This window comes from Nelumbo lutea, chromosome 6 (genome assembly GCF_056320005.1).
Source record: "Nelumbo lutea isolate HS-2025 chromosome 6, American lotus-T2T, whole genome shotgun sequence".
Taxonomy (NCBI): domain Eukaryota; kingdom Viridiplantae; phylum Streptophyta; class Magnoliopsida; order Proteales; family Nelumbonaceae; genus Nelumbo; species Nelumbo lutea.
Genome location: NC_142689.1, coordinates 56,977,953 through 56,995,511, shown reverse-complemented (window position 1 = coordinate 56,995,511; position 17,559 = coordinate 56,977,953). Strand labels below are relative to the sequence as shown.

Here is a 17,559-nt window from a genome sequence, read left to right as displayed (position 1 = left end):
ACATCCAACCTGCCTCAAGGGTGAATGGATAGCAAGGAATGAGAGAAATTCAAATCTGAAATGCAGTTGATATGATGTGAGGACTGAACTGATACAGAGCATACTATGAATTCTGGGTGGACTGAATTCTTGGCTTTACCCACTTGTAACCGAGCTACATTAGCTAAGGAGGTGTATGTTTGGATTGAATAATTGTTATGCCTCAGATACTTAAGAAAAATTAACACTTTCCAAGTATTTCTATTAGCATTCAGATCTATAGCAGGGCTGCTATAGTGCAACAGTTAGCAGACCTGATTTCAGATTTCTACAAAAGTTGTATGGACCGAATAGCTTGCAATACCAAACATTGCAGACCCAATTTTTAGGTCTTAGCAAGTGTTTGATATGCATCAGCTATACAGGTTTGAGCTTCAATTGTAGAGTTTAAAATCTTTAACCCAAGCCTAACTCAGGACTGGTTTTAGTTTATTTCAGATCCTTTTAAATTATTTTTTTTTTTTCAGATCAGATCTGATTTCAGCCCTAAAGCATCACAAAATTGATTCCAACCTTAATGGATGTATATTGTAGTGTATACCAATGTGTGTGTATGAGATATCCAGCTCAGATCTGAATTATTATTTATTAATTTCTCTGAATTCAGATCTAAATTGGGTCTGAATTCAGATGTTGCAATCGATGGATGTAGATAAAGGAACCTTGAATAAGATGATTGGTTTAAATCTGCTTTTAGTATAATCGGCTTCATTTATTCATGATAGGATGTAGGTTTTGTATTCCAATACTTCACTTTACAGTGTGATAGGATTAGTTATTTATTTTCTTTTGTGAATATTGGCATTTTTATTGCTTTGACTTTAACAGTTTATGACAAGCAGACCTGAACTGGAAGAGATCCTTTACGACCCGGAGATTGAACGGACTCTCCGTGTCCGTTTGAGAGCTGCTAAGCAAGTCAGACAAGAAGCACAAGAAATGGCTGAACAAAGAACTATGATGGATTATGCCAAGCCCACCCTCACCGGGACTGTCTCCAGCATTATCAGGCCAACTATTGCTGCCAATAACTTCGAAATTAAACCGGCCATAATCCAAATGATACAAAATACGATTCAGTTTTGTGGTATGGCCCATGAGGATCCGAATGCCCATATTGCTAACTTCTTGGAAATCTGTGACACCTTCAAACACAATGGGGTAAGTGATGATGCCATTCAGCTGAGGTTATTCCCATTTTCTTTGAAGGATAAAGCCAAAGCTTGGTTGAACTCATTACCGGCAGGATCTATAGCCACATGGGACGAAATGGTCAGCCGTTTTCTCTCTAAATATTTTCCCCCTTCTAAAACTGCTAAAATGAGGAATGACATCACTACTTTTTTCCAACAAGAGGGGGAATCTTTATATGAATCATGGGAACGATACAAGGAGCTGTTAAGGAGAGTTCCTCACCATGGCCTCCCCATTTGGCTGCAAGTGCAGACTTTCTATAATGGTCTTACTGACTCAAATAAGACCATATTAGATGCTGCAGCCGGAGGATCCATAAATAATAAAACTCCTGAGGTTGCCCATGCACTTATTGAGGAAATGGCAGCCAACAATTATCAATGGCATTCGGAAAGGACTCAAACTAGGAAGCAGCAAGGCTTGCATAATGTTGACACTTATACAGCACTAGCTGCACAAATAGGAGCACTCAGTAAAAAAATAGATGAAATGCAGATAGCTTCCATGCATGTGCAGCCTCTTAATTGTGAATTGTGTGGGGGAGGCCACATCAGTACAGACTGCCAAGTTGGCAATCAGTTCAGACCATCTACTGAACAAGTTGACTATGTCAGCAATTCGTCAAGACAGCAGGGTTACCAGAGTCACCATACTTTTCATCCAGGATGGAGGGGACATTCAAACCAGTCCTGGCCAAATCAGCATATTTCCAAGCCGTTCCACCAGACTTATCATCAGCCTGAACCGAAATCCAATTTGGAGGAACTGATGACAAAATTTATAGCAGGTGCAGAAACTAGGTTCCAGAACCAAGAAGCCTCAATCAAAAACCTGGAAAACCAAGTGGGGCAATTGGCACAATTAATCTCTTCCAGACTGCCGGGAACTCTTCCAAGCAACACTGAAGTGAATCCACGAGAGCAAGTGCAAGCTATTACCTTAAGAAGTGGAAAAGAGTTGCCTGAGGTAGAAAAGAAGAATTGGGCTGAACCCAAGGCAGAAACAAGCCTTGGAACCAGACAACAGAAGACGGAACAACCAGAAGCACAACAAGGGATGCACCAACAACCGCAAGTTCCATTCCCTCACAGGCTGAAGCAACAAAAATTGGAGAAGGAATTTGGTAAGTTTCTTGAAATATTTAAAAGTTTACATATTAATATTCCTTTTGCTGATGCTTTAGCCCAGATGCCACACTATGCAAGGTTTTTGAAGGAATTATTGGCAAACAAAAGGAAACTGGGAGATGTGGCTACAGTTGCATTAAATGAGGAATGTTCTGCTATCCTTTTGAACAAGCTGCCTCAGAAACTCAAAGATCCAGGGAGTTTCACTATTCCTTGTACCATTGGCAGTTTAAAAATTGAAAAAGCTTTATGTGACCTGGGAGCTAGCATCAATTTAATGCCATATTCTATCTTCAAGAAATTGGGGTTGAATGAACCCCAACCCACTAGAGTGGCATTACAATTGGCTGATAGATCCATTAGACATCCTAGGGGGATCATAGAAGATGTGTTAGTTAAAGTTGACAAATTCATTTTTCCAGTTGATTTCATTGTGTTAGACATGCAAGAAGATGTGGAGGTCCCGCTTATCCTAGGGAGACCTTTCCTGGCTACCGGGAAAGCAATGATTGATGTCCAACAAGGACAACTCAGCCTTAGGATACAAGATGAGGAGATAATTTTTAAAATGTCTGATGCTATGAAACATGCACCCTCTAGTGATGATTCTTGTTTTATGATTGATGCCATTGAATTGACAATTGATGAATGCTTCCAGGTAAGTAGAATAACTGATCCTCTTGAACTCTGCCTCCAGCAGGGAGAACTTGAAGAAGCAGAAAATGAAAAAATAAACCTCATGATAGCATACCTGAACGATAAGCCTCAATTCAAGGGAAAGGGGTTTCTTAAATTAGAGAACTTAGGCAAATTGCCCGGACCATCAGGTAAGCCATCACCCCAAGAACCCCCCACCCTTGAACTGAAGCAATTACCATCCCATTTAGAGTATGCTTTCCTTGAGGAACCATCAGATCTCCCCGTGATAATTTCCGCAGCACTGAATCCCTTACAAAGAGAAAAATTATTAAGAGTGCTGCGGGAACACAAAAATGCTATAGCTTGGAAGGTAGAAGATATCAAAGGCATTAATCCATCAATCTGCACTCACAGAATTTTGATGGAAGAGGACAGCAAGCCTTCCGTTCAGCCCCAAAGGCGCCTGAACCCCAACATGAAAGAAGTGGTAAAGGCTGAAATAATTAAGTTGTTAGATGCTGGGATCATTTATCCTATTTCTGATAGTTCTTGGGTAAGCCCTGTGCAAGTTGTGCCCAAAAAAGGGGGTACGACTGTTGTTCCAAATGAGAAAAATGAACTCATCCCTACTAGAACCGTTACCGGATAGCGTGTGTGTATTGACTACAGAAAATTAAATGAAGCCACCCGGAAGGACCATTTCCCTCTCCCATTTATGGATCAAATGTTGGAGAGGCTAGCCGGGCATGAGTATTATTGTTTCTTGGATGGATATTCAGGGTATAACCAGATACCAATTGCACCAGAAGATCAAGAAAAGACCACTTTTACTTGCCCATATGGAACCTTTGCATACCGAAGGATGCCCTTTGGGTTATGCAATGCCCCAGCAACCTTTCAGCGATGTATGATGTCTATATTTTCTAATATGGTTGAAAAATTTATTGAGATCTTCATGGATGATTTTTCAGTTTTTGGCTCTTCGTTTGATGCATGTTTGAATAATCTGGAACAGGTGCTTACTAGATGTAAAGAAACACATCTTGTGTTGAATTGGGAGAAATGTCATTTTATGGTGCAAGAAGGCATAGTGCTTGGACACAAGATCTCTCAAAGAGGTATAGAAGTCGACAAGGCCAAGGTGGAGGCAATTGAAAAATTACCAACCCCAACATCTGTTCGTTCTTTGAGAAGTTTCTTAGGACATGTCGGATTCTATAGAAGGTTTATTAAAGATTTCTCAAAAATTTCCAAGCCATTATCTACCTTGCTTCAGAAAGAAGTGCCTTTTGAATTTTCAACTGAATGTCTTCATGCTTTCAACATCTTGAAAGACAAATTGATCCATGCACCTATCATGGTAGCACCAGATTGGACCCTCCCATTTGAATTGATGTGTGATGCGAGTGATTTTGCTATAGGAGCTGTTTTAGGACAAAGAATGAACAAACATTTTCAGCCAATTTACTATGCTAGCAGAACCTTGACTGGACCCCAACTCAATTACACTACCACAGAAAAGGAGCTGTTAGCAGTAATATTTGCACTTGATAAGTTTCGTTCATATCTGATATTATCCAAGGTTGTTGTCCACACAGATCACTCGGCATTAAGGCACTTGCTTACCAAGCAAAACTCAAAACCAAGACTGATCAGGTGGATCCTTTTATTGCAAGAGTTTGACATTGAGATTAGAGACCTGAAGGGTGCTGCAAACCTGGCTGCTGACCATCTCTCCCGGTTGGACACGGTAAGCTCAAAAGAGGAGGTAACCAGCAACATTCGAGAAGAATTTCCGGATGAGCAGTTGTACTCAATACAGAAATACTCATATCCTTGGTATGCTGATTTTGCTAATTATCTAGCTGCACAAGTCCTTCCTCCTAACCTTTCATATCAATAGAAAAAGAAATTCTTTTCTGATGTAAAATACTATCTGTGGGAGGAACCCTTTTTGTATAAATTGTGTGCAGATCAGATCATAAGGAGATGTGTCCCCGAGGAGGAGATGAAGTCGGTACTCCAATTTTGCCATGATAAAGAAGCAGGAGGTCATTTTGGAGCTAGTCGCACTGCAGCCAAGGTTTTGCAATCAGGTTTTTATTGGCCCACACTCTTCAAAGATGCCCATCGGTATGTGTCCACATGTGACAAATGCCAAAGATCGGGAAACATTTCCCGACGGAATGAAATGCCCCTTTCCAATATTTTAATCTGTGAAATCTTTGATGTTTGGGGTATAGATTTCATGGGACCTTTCCCGAATTCTTTTGGGAATAAGTACATCCTCGTTGCAGTTGACTATGTATCCAAATGGGTAGAAGCCATGGCTTTACTCACAAATGACTCATGAAGGGTGGTACACTTCCTAAAGAAGCTATTCTCCCGATTTGGCACTCCGCGAGCTATAATTAGTGATAGGGGAACTCACTTCTGTAATAGCCAATTTGAGAGGTTAATGCAGAAATATGGAATTACACATAAATTAGCTACCCCTTATCACCCTCAAACCAGTGGCCAAGTGGAGTTGGCTAACAGGGAACTCAAAAGAATTCTGAAAAAGACCGTAGCATCCACCAGAAAAGATTGGTCCATCAAATTAGATGATGCATTATGGGCATACAGAACTGCATTTAAGACACCCATTGGCATGCCCCCCTATAGATTGGTCTTTGGTAAAGCATGCCATTTACCAGTTGAATTGGAACACAAGACCTATTGGGCTCTTAAATTCTTAAATTTTGACATTCAGGCCACAAGGGCTAAAAGGCAGTTGCAATTGAATGAATTGGATGAATTCAGACTTACCACCTATGAGAATGCCAAAGTTTATAAAGAAAGAATAAAAAACTGGCATGATAAGAACTTGCTGAGATGGGACTTTTATGTAGGCCAACAGGTATTGTTATATAATTCCCGTCTCCGCTTGTTTCCAGGTAAGCTGAGATCCAGGTGGTCTGGACCCTTTACCATTTCACAGGTTTTTCCCCATGGGGCTATAGAACTCACCCACCCGGTTCAGGGCACGTTTAAAGTAAATGGTCAGCGCCTGAAACCATATTTAATGGGCAGTACTGTACCCCCTCCATCCACTGTTTATCTAGATAACCAATAATCTCTTATGCTTGCTCATGAACAAGTTAAGGAATCTTTTTGTCATTTATCTTTTTAGAATATTAGTTAGTAAAATAAAGATCTTTTTCTCAAAATTCCAATTCTTTAAGGACTCAGTTCATCATTTTCTTTTCTTCAGTTTGCTCTAGCAAGTATGACTCCCTAACACTACGAACATTGAGGACAATGTTCATCTCAAGTGTGGGGGAGTGAGCCCGAGGCTAGGGTATGGGGGTTGAAACCATGCACCTCATGCACCCCAACACACATATGTAGGCAATGACATCACAAAAGAAAAAAAAAAAAGACTGGAACCCCTCAAGTTCATTACTATTTATTTGATGATTTTTTTTAAGAAGGAATTCAATGAGTTAAGGGAGACTGATGTACTTGTTAAGTTTTTATTCTTGTGAATGACCCAATTTGATATATGTAGGAGAAAAGGGGAGCTGAATATGCCTTTCAGCATGACTAGCCCTAACTTCCTTCATGTGTATGGAAGCCCTTGATTTCATTGTTAATGGTCAAGAAAACTAGTGCACATCTGAAATGTTGATTCTTGAGGTTCAATAATTGCAAAAGAAGGACAAAAGTCCAAATTGACTCCGCTATTCTGAGCTGAATAGTAAAACTAGCAGCTTAGAACATGAGCCCTATTTACCTACCTCAAGCAAGTGACCAGTGTGAGATGGAGCATAAGATGCACTCACACCAAAAAAAAAAAAAAAGAGAGAAAAGTGTGAGATGGAGCATAAAATGCACTTACACCGAAAAGAAAAAAAAGGTGAGATGGAGCATAAAATGCACTCACCCTTAGAAATAAGTAATTGTGGTGACAACCGAGGTTCAAAGGGGCACTCTAAAGTTGAACTCTCATTAAGATTTAGTTACAGATGTGAAACTTAGTGAAATTTGATCATTAACCTTGACAATTAAGGAGTTGATTTATATATGAATTAGGAGTGAAGGCTAAACTATGATGAAATTCATATTCTTCTTTCCTTGGATCTGATACATATCTTAAATGGTAATTTACAAGAATAAAAGTTGAGCACTTACAAAAGTTCCCCGACTACTTTTTTTTCTATCTTAAAAAGTTCACCAGGTAAATGGTGAGAATAGAAGGGGGGAATGTTAAGTTTATGGCTGATGTCTTTGCTTGAGGACAAGCAAAAGCTTAAGTGTGGGGGTATTTGATGAACCTACAATTTATCTATATTTTATGAGGTTTTTGCATGAAATTTTATGATGGTTTAATTAAATTTTTCCCTATTTTAGCTTGATTGCAAGAAAGATTTCAGGGGGAGCCAAATCAATAAAAAGAAGGCAAAAGCAAGAAAAGAAAACCCAAAATTTACCAATTTCAGTCCGGCCCAGCCATGAGAGCAAGAGAATTTCATTCGGCCCAAGAAGAGCAAGTGAAACTCTTTGGAAAATCCAAGGGAAGAAGCCTAACAAGAAAGAAATTTTGGCCCAGCCCATTTTTATCCCAAATAACAGCCTAGAGTGTAGCCCACATGAGCTCAAAAGCAAGCTAAGTTGTAGCCCAAATAGCAGCCCAAAGGGAGCTAGGGGCGGCAACTTCTAGGAGTTTCTTGAAGAGAAGGAGGGAGCACTCTAGAAGGTTCATGAGGGGTGTAATACACCCCATTCTAGAGGCTTCAAGAAGGGGCAAGAGCCCCCTTGAAAAACTATATAAGGAGGCCTCTAGAAGGGGAGAAAGTTGTTCAATTGCTTGAGAGGAAGGCTCTCCCACTCTTAGAGGTTCGGCCACCTTGAGAGAAGAGAAGAGAAGAAGGCTAGGCGCAAGGAAGAAGAAGAAGAAGGGCTGAAGGAAGTTCAAGACAAGCAAGCTAGAAGAAGAAGGTGAGTTCGAATTGAGAGTTTGTGATTCAAAGATCTTCTGTAATAAATCATTTGTAGTTTCATTCTCTTTTGATTTGAATTCAGTTTCTTAGTTATATGTTCTTTCTTCTTTCTCCTTGTTTCCATTCTTCCTTGATGTATTTCAGCTTGTAAAATTTCAGTTCAGCAATCTAATTCTTTTTGATTCATTCAAATGGTCATGCATTGTATTTGAAGTTTCTTGAATAAGGGTGTGATTGTAGATTAATTCGGCCAACTAACCTTCAAAACTCATATCTGAATTCTCAGATCTGAGATTGCAAGATCTGAATTGCTTGAAAGAGAATTCAGATCTGCAATTTTCAGATTGGGCGAATTAATCTACAGCTTGGAATTCCTAGAGTGCTTGAGAGAGACTCTAGGAATTCAGATCTACTATTCAAGAACTGAGTTGAGTGCAAGGTTAGAGATAACTTGCACAATTCAGTTGGTGATCAATTCAGATTTGAATTGATGCCTTAGAAGTGTTTGAAGAAATGCATGCATGGGGATTACATTCTTGCTAGAGATAGAAGAACCGTCACTCATGCATAGGATGAACATGCGCTTGAGAGAGGCTGTTCATGACCTTGGGGTTTCACCAAACCAAGGCTCAATCATGATTCATTCGAATGATCCAAATTGATAGATTGCTGAATTCTGAGATTGACATTTACTACTTACTCTTCTAACCTGAATTGAAGGCAATTGTTTCCTAAATCCTCGTGGGAACGATACTTCAGTCACTACTTTATTACTTGAACGGCTAGTGCACTTGCTAGTGTCACAATGAGCCGCACATCACTTGACTTCTCCCACAGTTGGAGATCGAACTGGGAAACTGGGCCGCAAGAGCAGGGAGGCGGCAAGAGAGTATTCACAGGGTGCAGAATTCTCTCTTCTTGATTTCAGCACTAAAGAGGATCTGATGTGTTTCTTGTTCTCTCTCTCAAGGCTGCCACCCCCTCCTTCCTTTTTGTTAACTTGAAAAGATCAGCTCCTAATCCCATTAGGAGGTGCTTATCCAAATCAAATTTGGATCAGCCTTCTCTTCTATTGATAAGGATAAACCCTTATCTTATCTGCAGACTAGATTAGCTTTATCCTAATCTTATTAGGAGGTTTCTAGATCTGAATCGCATTCAGATCTGGACTCTCTGAGTGGATAGGATCAAGACCCTATCCTAACTGCTAATCTATCTCAGAATTCACCATTTTAATTAACTAAATTAATAGCCCAGTTCGAAATGGGCTTTAGGCCCATTAAGCTTATGTGCTCACTTAACCTTCCTAACTGCTGCCCAGTTGGGCTTCCTTGTATGGCGTGGGACCCAAGCATTGATCTACACATCAGCCACATGGGTTCGGCCCAGCCTTTGTTACAAGGCCTGGTCGAATACACAGTTAAGACAGTGCACCCCCTGAAACCCATCGAATGGGCTCTATGGGCCCAACACTTACCCTAAGTGGTCCCTGGACCAAGCCACCTTGTAACACCCAGGGACTGTGGGCAGATGCAAGATTAGCCCATCAGGTATTATCTTCAATGGTCTTACACTTAACCTCTCAGCCCATAATGATCATACACTGCCCGACAAGAGAGGACCTCTCCCTCGGCTGCAAGGAACAGTGTTGCACTCTCCACTTATATGGATCCCGGGAATTAAAACTCTTTCGCAAACATTTTAGAAACCATAATATATATACTTTTATATCTCATATAAAATATATTTTGCAAAACAAATTTCAACGGTTGAAATCGGCTGCCGGCAGTCTTGGTTTCCAACAGTGAGAGTGCATCCCCGATCATTACCTTTGTCCGACAAAGGGGCTGATCCTGTCACTATGATCACCCACTCAGATGAATTCTCGGATTGTCCCAACATACCCAGGTTTTGACCCCAGCTAAGGATCTCACTGATTGGTACATCAAAGACAGCCCGATCCGACACCTAGTGCAGTATCATAATCGAGTCTAGAGGTCGGGTGTAACTTTCCAGTTTTGCCCATCAATCTCCAAGGTCCAGGGCAATACTGGAAATCTGGTCCAGTTCAAAGATTCAATTAATCCCACACTGTATGTGCCTAGGGTCTCACCCCGGTAGCTGAGACAAGCCACCCCAACCGACTTGGTGGCACCACAGTGTCAGCCTTGTCAGGATAGGTCTCCCCAGACCGACCCATTGGCTGTGAACATTCTAAACTAACACGAGTCTCAATAAGTGTCCAGTTTAAGGGTATTACACAGAAACATACCAAGGGAACATGAATCAAATATGTACTTTTATTCATTTATAATAAACTCATAAAGTACATCAATTTTGATTGAAGCTAAGGGCATACAAAACTGTCTAACACAGCCACCTGTGCAGTCCTGGTAGGTAACGACTATAGCAGGGGGCCCAGTGGCGGTTATGTCCGATCTCCCAAGGAGCGCCCCTATAAAAGCCCTCAGGACCGAGGAGAAACTTCTTCTAGAGAAACCAAAAAATCTCTTGTGTACAAGAAAACTACGCGACCTCCACTCCTAGCCTTCGTTTTTCCCTTTACTTCCCATACACAGTACTAACTTAAGCATTGGAGTATTCCCACCGGGTAAATCCCCAGGAATCCTTCCTTTCATCTTCTTAGGTCCCGCTCATTGCCAGCAAGGAGCCAGTTAGCGGTCGGCTAGGACTGTCTGGATCGCGCTACATCATTTGGCGCTGTCTGTGGGAATCGCTTCGAAAGGCCTTTCCCTCTAAACTCTTTCAGTTCCTTCTTCCTTGAAACAATCCAACATTCATGGCTTCCCCTAGCAACATCGGACGAAGCACGGAAATGGATAACTCTAGTGAACAACCCCAGCGGATGGAATCCCCAGCTAAAGCGTGCCTCTCACAATGGCACCTGTCATCGCCCCACTTCCTACTATAGTCAGAACAATATTCATCGAACCTTCGGTCGTGCCCCCGGCGGCTAGCCCGAACCAACTGGAGGACCTAGTGCAGGGCATGAGAGCCATACAAGCCCAAATGCAACAGTTCCAACAGCTCTAGCTCTATCAACAGCACGTGCTGCACTAGGTGTCCTAGTACCAGTATCAGCAGTAGTTCCCCTAGCTGCCTCAACCTCAGCTTCAACAGCCTCAGCTCTAGCCTCAGCACCGGGTCTCGCAGCAAGCCAAGTCTCACCGCTAGAGCGAACACTCTGGCCGAGGAGAGGCCCCCCAAAGTCTCCCAAAAAACCAAGCCTCCCCCCATAGTAGACGGGAGAGACCAGCTACCCCGATCTTGCCGCGGGCGAACAGGTCGAGAGGACCCCGGCCCGGCCGGTCAACATTGCCCCGATCCAAGCAGGCCCCTTTTGTCCGTAGCCATCACCAGCAGACCGGGCTACCCCCGGCGCAAACTGCTCTAGATAGCACGGAAGTGAGCAGCACGAATGCCGAGCTTGTCAGGAAGTAGAGGCGTCGATGCCAAGCTCGTCGATCTGTCACCCACGATTTACCCGAGCTCATGGGAAAAGAAGAGGTAGGCTCAGCCGAAGCCAAACTCCCCTTCTCTCAATTCCGTCCCCCCTATCTTTCGAACTCCTGACGGTCCCGATGCCCAAGGATTTCAAGCTCCCCCCTCTTGACAAGTATCACGGGTCGTTCAACCCGAGTGACCATGTAGATGCCTTTCAGTCACAGATGCACCTGGCGTGAGCCAATAAGTTGTGCATGTGCGTGGCCTTCTCCACTACATTCAGGGGAGCAGCCCGCACGTGGTACCGAAACTTGGCGCCTGGGTCAATAAGAAGTTGGGTGCAATTCGCACAAGCCTTAATGTCGCACTTTGTCACCAGCAAGCAGTGCCCGCGAACTGATGAAAGCATCTTCAACATAGCACAAAGGGAGGGAGAGTCCATTAGGAGTTATATCAAGCGGTTCAACGATGCTTGTATGCAGATACCACGACTGGATCCCGTCGTACGCCTTGCAGCGGCCAAGAAGGGCATGAAGCACAAAGAGTTCAAGTGGTACATGGTCGTCAACCAACCCGCGACCATAATCGAGTTTCTGAAACTCGCGGATAAGTTCATGCCACCGAAGAGGAGATCAACCAGAAGGGTGAGGGCACACCTAGAAAAAGAAAAAGAGAAGAACCTCCTAGTCAAGAGGACACCCGAAGAAAAAAGGAAACAGCTCGGGGTGCAAAGCCGGGTCAGCTGTTCTGAGCTCCTACTCCAGACCGGGCTGATTACACTCCACTGAACACGAAGCGGGCTGAATTTCTGATGGCGATCAAGGATGCCCCGTACATGAAGTGGCCACCCCATCTGAGGGGGAACCCCAATGATAGAAATAAGAATCTGCATTCAGCTTTCATAAAGACCATGGTCACAATACCGAGAGTTGTAAAAACCTCTGCGACGAGATAGAGGAGCTCATCCGTCGCGGATATTTGAGGAACTTTGTACAAAATAATAATAATAATAATAATAATAATAATAATAATAATAATAGTAATAGGACAGGTCGGCAAGGGGAGCACGGTAGAGACGCTCTCGAATCTAGTAGCAGGCCGGCCAAACAATCGCAGAGACAACCTTCGGAGGAGAGGCCAGTTCGGGGGACCATCCACATGATAGTGGGAGGTTCAATCGTTGTGGGTTGCACGTCAGCGACAGCTCGGATATCGGTTCGTGAGGTCACCCGGGAGGAGTAGAACCCCCCAAAGCAGCCAAGAATAGAAGAGCCGATTTTCTTCACAGAAGAGGATGTGTGGGGGGTCCATTACCCCCACGACGATGCACTCATGATAAAGCTGAGGATCAATGACTTCGAGGTCAGACGCGTATTTGTCGACACAGGCAGCTTGGCCGACATACTTTTCAAAGCTGTGTTTGACCAGCTCCAATTGCAGAAAAGCGACCTGAAGCCCGCAGACACTCCTTTGGTAAGCTTCAGCGAAGAAGAAGTCCAGCCCCTTGGGAAAATAACAGTCCTGGTGGAGGTCGGGATGTGGCCTTGTGTGGCTAGATTGGAGCACAACTTCCTAGTGGTAGCGACCCCCTCGCCCTACAATGCCATAGTAGGTCAACCGATCACCCATGTCCTGCGGGCGGCGGTCTCCACTTACCATTTAGCCATGAAGTTCCCAACCGACTTCGGGGTGGGAGTAGTGCGGGGCGACCAACTTGAGTCCCGCAAGTGCTAGGTTGACACCCTAAAGGGGAAAACCAAAGTAGCCGATGACCTTGAACTAGAGTGAACCATAGACCAAGGCGAAGAGCGAGCCACGCCCATGGAAGAAACGGTCGTAGTCCCAACCAAGATAGCAAACCCAGCTCGGATGCTCCAGATCGGTGCTTCTGTCTCGGAGCCCCTATGATCCGAACTGGTAAGTTTTTTACTTCAAAATTTAGATATTTTTGCATGGTTCGCGGTAGAAATGCCCAGTATAGACCCCAGACTCATAACTCACAAGCTGAACACTGATCCTGTAGTTAGGCTCGTTAGACAGAAGAAACGCAACCCAGCCCTGGAATGGTGGAAAGCGGTCGATGAGGAAGTCGAGAAGCTCCTCACAGTGGACTTCATAAGAGAAGTCCAATACCCAAGCTGGGTAGCCAACCCCGTCCTGGTAAAGAAGGCCAATGGCAAGTGGCACATGTGCGTCGACTACACCAACCTGAACTGGGCTTGCTCGAAAGACTGCTTCCCACTCCCCCGAATTGACCGTCTGGTGGACACGACCTCAGGGCATGAGTTGCTCAGTTTCTTGGACACCTATTCGGGCTATAACCAGATCAAGATGGACCTAGTAGATGAAGAAAAGACTACCTTCATCACAGAGTTCGGCCTTTACTATTACAAGGTTATGCCCTTCGGGTTGAAAAACGCAGGGGCAACCTTTCAGAGACTTGTAAATAAATTGTTTGCGCCGTTAATCGGCTGAAAAGTAGAATGCTATGTAGATGACATGGTTGTCAAAACTCAACTCTCACATGAATTAATACAAGATTTGTGTTCCGTTTTTGAAATTTTGCGTAAGTTTAATATGAGATTGAATCCAAACAAGTGTGCATTCGGTGTAACCTCAGGTAAGTTCCTAGGATAAATCGTTAACCGGCATGGCATTGAAGCCAACCCGGATAAGGTTAAGGCCATCTTGGACATGAAACCACCCCGAAAGCTGAAAGAAGTTCAGAGGATGAATGGTCACATAGCCACCCTAAGTCGTTTCATGTCTAAATCGGCGGACTGCTGTCAGTCGTTCTTTAAGGCAATAAAGAGCAAAGGGTTGGAATGGATCTAAGTCGTTTCATGTCTAAATCAGTGAACTGGTGTCTGCCGTTCTTCAAGGCAATAAAGAGCAAAGGGTGGACATGAAACCACCCCGAAAGCTGAAAGAAGTTCAGAGGTTGAATGGCCGCATAGCCGCCCTAAGTCGTTTCATGTCTAAATCGGCGGACTACTGTCTGTCGTTCTTTAAGGCAATAAAGAGCAAAGGGTTGGAATGGACCCAAGATTGCCAGCTCGCGTTCAACGAGCTCAAAGAATACCTCACTAGTGTGCCGACCTTAACCCGGCCCAATGAGGGCGATGTTTTAGAACTCTACCTCACGGCGAGCGACGAGGTGGTCAGTTCGGTACTAATAAAGGAAGTAGATCGGGTCCAACGACCCATCTATTATGTTAGTAAAGTATTGCAGGGAGCATAAACGAGATACCCGGAGATGGAAAAGCTAGCATACGCATTGATAATTGCAGCTCAGAAGCTCTGCCCATACTTCCAAGCTCATACTATTGTCGTCCTTACTAACAAGCATCTGAGGCAAGTATTGCTTATGCCCGAGGTCTCCGGGCAGCTAATGAAGTGGGCCATCGAGCTCAGTGAGTATGACGTCTGGTACAAGTTTCGAACTGCCATTAAGGCCCAAGCCTTAGCAGATTTCATAGCTGAATGCACATTCAGTTCCGAAGTTCCCAATCTAGTTGAGCGTGAGGCTCCCACCTCGGGTGAGCCCGAAGCTCCTGGATCGGTCGAGTCCGAACCCCGTGAAGTAGTAGCCATTGTGGCACCTCTCCTAGCTCAGCCAACCACGAGCTGGGATGAGGAGCCCTGGATCCTTCATGTAGATGGCTCCTCGAACCAATAGGGTAGCGGTGCTGGAATAGTTCTGCACAGCCCAAGCGGCATGAAACTGGAGTATGCGCTACGCTTCAAGTTCGAGGCATCAAACAATGAAGCAGAATACGAGGCACTAATAGCCGGACTAACCTTAGCCAGAGAAGTAAAAGCCAAGCACATTGTTGTCTGCAGCGACTCCCAGCACGTAGTCAACTAGGTCATGGGAAAATACGAAGCTTGCGAGCCGACGATGGTCGCCTACTTAGCCAAAGTCAGAGAGGCCCTGCTCAACTTCCAGTCACACTTCATCAGACAGATCCCTAGGTCGGAGAACGCCGAGGTCGATGCCCTCTCCATGTTAGCCAGCACTAGCGACATCACCATGAGAACCGTATACATAGAAGACCGGTCTCAACCTAGCATTCTCGGGGAGGGGCAGAGGAGATCGCTCCTGTCATTCGAGCAGAGCCAAGCTGGATTGGCCCACTCATGAGCTTCTTGTTACATGGGACCCTCCCTACAGATCGCAATGTAGCCAGAAGGGTGCAACGCTAGGTAGCTAAATACGTTATGAAGGCAGACGCCATTGAACTAGTCAGAAAATGTAACAAATGTCAGAGACATGCCAATATTCACCACCAACCCGCTGCCGACCTCAAGTATCTCACTAGCCCGTGGCCCTTTGCACAATGGGGCATCGATCTACTCGGGCCATTCCCACCAGCAATGGGTGGAAGAAAGTTCTTAGTAGTGGCGGTGGACTATTTTACCAAGTGGGTAGAAGTCGAGCCCCTCGTGATGATCACAGCCCGAAATGTCCAAAACTTCTTTTGGAAGAGCATCGTATGCCACTTTAGACTACCTCGGGTATTGATTTCCGACAATGCAAACAGTTCAAGGACATCAAATTTCAAGATTGGTGCTGAGACATGGGGATCCAACAGAACTTTACTTCAGTCACGCACCCTCAAGCAAACGGTCAGGCAGAAGTCACGAATAGAGCCATCCTCCGCAGACTAAAGGCACGGCTGGACCAAGTTAAAGGATTGTGGGCAGATGAACTACTTAGTGTCTTATGGGCCTACCGAACCAAGGAGAAGACCGCCACGAGAGAAACACCATTCAATCTCACCTATGGCACTGAAGCAGTGATTCTCAAAGAGATCGAAGTACGTACATTGCACCTGGAAGCATACAACGATCAAACAAGCAAAGATGAGCTACGAACCAACCTCGACCTACTCGACGAAATGAGGGACCTCACGTACATTAGGACCGCAGCCTACTAGCAGAGGGTAGCTCGGTACTATAACGCTAGGGTCAAGAGGAAAATACCTCCAGGTTGGCGACCTGGACCTTCGTAAAGTTATGGTGCCTGAGCTCTGTGTTGGCAAGCTCGGGTCCAACTAGGAAGGTCCTTACCGAGAGAAATGAGTGCTTGGGGAAGGAACATATGAGCTCGAGACCCTTGAAGGAAAACAAGTACCTCGAGCATGGAATATTGTCAATCTGAGGCAATATTACCTGTAAAAATCAAGCAGACCACGCGACCCTTCCAAAGCATAAGGGCCAGAATACCGAGCTAACATGACCTCGGTACAAGAAGACCCTAGTTGCCACTTCAGCCTGGGAGAAATCTAGGAGCGGACTACGGGTCCCTCCCCAAAGCCTAAGGGCCAAAACACCGAGCTAATAAAGACCTCGGCGTGAAGAAAAGACACTTTAGTGGCAAAGGCAAGGTATGAAATATTAAAAGCGTAAGTAGCTTGGGTTTAAACCCCGCAAAGCATAGTTCATCCCGATACGTTGGTCGAACAGAGAGATAGCCAACCAATGCTTAGCTCAGGCATACGTTGTAATCACTCCGTGATATAACACATAGGCCTTAAATGTGACAAATCGGGATAATGCCTACAAAGAGCCCTACTTCAAGTATGTAACTTTAACAGCTCAAGTGATGAGATTGCTTTAGCAAAAATAAAGGAAGTCCATCATACTTAGAAGAAGGAAGAAACATTCATTCAAAAAAAAATGAAAATGACAAGTGCAATAACCGAGCTAAATAGCTCGGGAAAGGTTCCATCATCATAGGGAACAACCGCCCTACTGAAAACTTGTGAAAGATCGGGTTTACGGCACCCACAAGCCACAGAAGCCCAGAGAAACGCCACCTCCAGAATCCGCTTCCTCATCCTCTGGTGAATCGGGCTCCTCTTCTTCCGCTTGGTCCGCTGCCTCAGGAGGTAGACCCTTCATAGTAATGCCGTCGAAGTTGGGCCTAGAGAACTTCTTCCGAACCAGCCACCGGCAGAGCTTAAACCCAGAGCGGTATGAACCTGAACCATACTCCGCCTAGAGGTCATGAAATTCCTGGGAGTCTTTAAAATCCCAGACCGCTTTCTCTCGCCCAACCTCCACCATCTGATCGAAGTTTCGGGTCTGGTTCAGAAGAGTGGACTCCA

At 44.5% G+C, this 17,559-nt stretch overlaps 1 non-coding gene across 1 annotated transcript; it reads right to left on the bottom strand.

The window, feature by feature from the left end:
• Positions 1-1,356: 1,356 nt before the first annotated feature.
• Positions 1,357-1,463, bottom strand: LOC148849008 (small nucleolar RNA R71). Its single transcript, XR_016101512.1, has one exon. It is a non-coding gene; the product is annotated as a small nucleolar RNA R71 (small nucleolar RNA).
• Between the last annotated feature and the right edge of the window lie 16,096 nt (positions 1,464-17,559).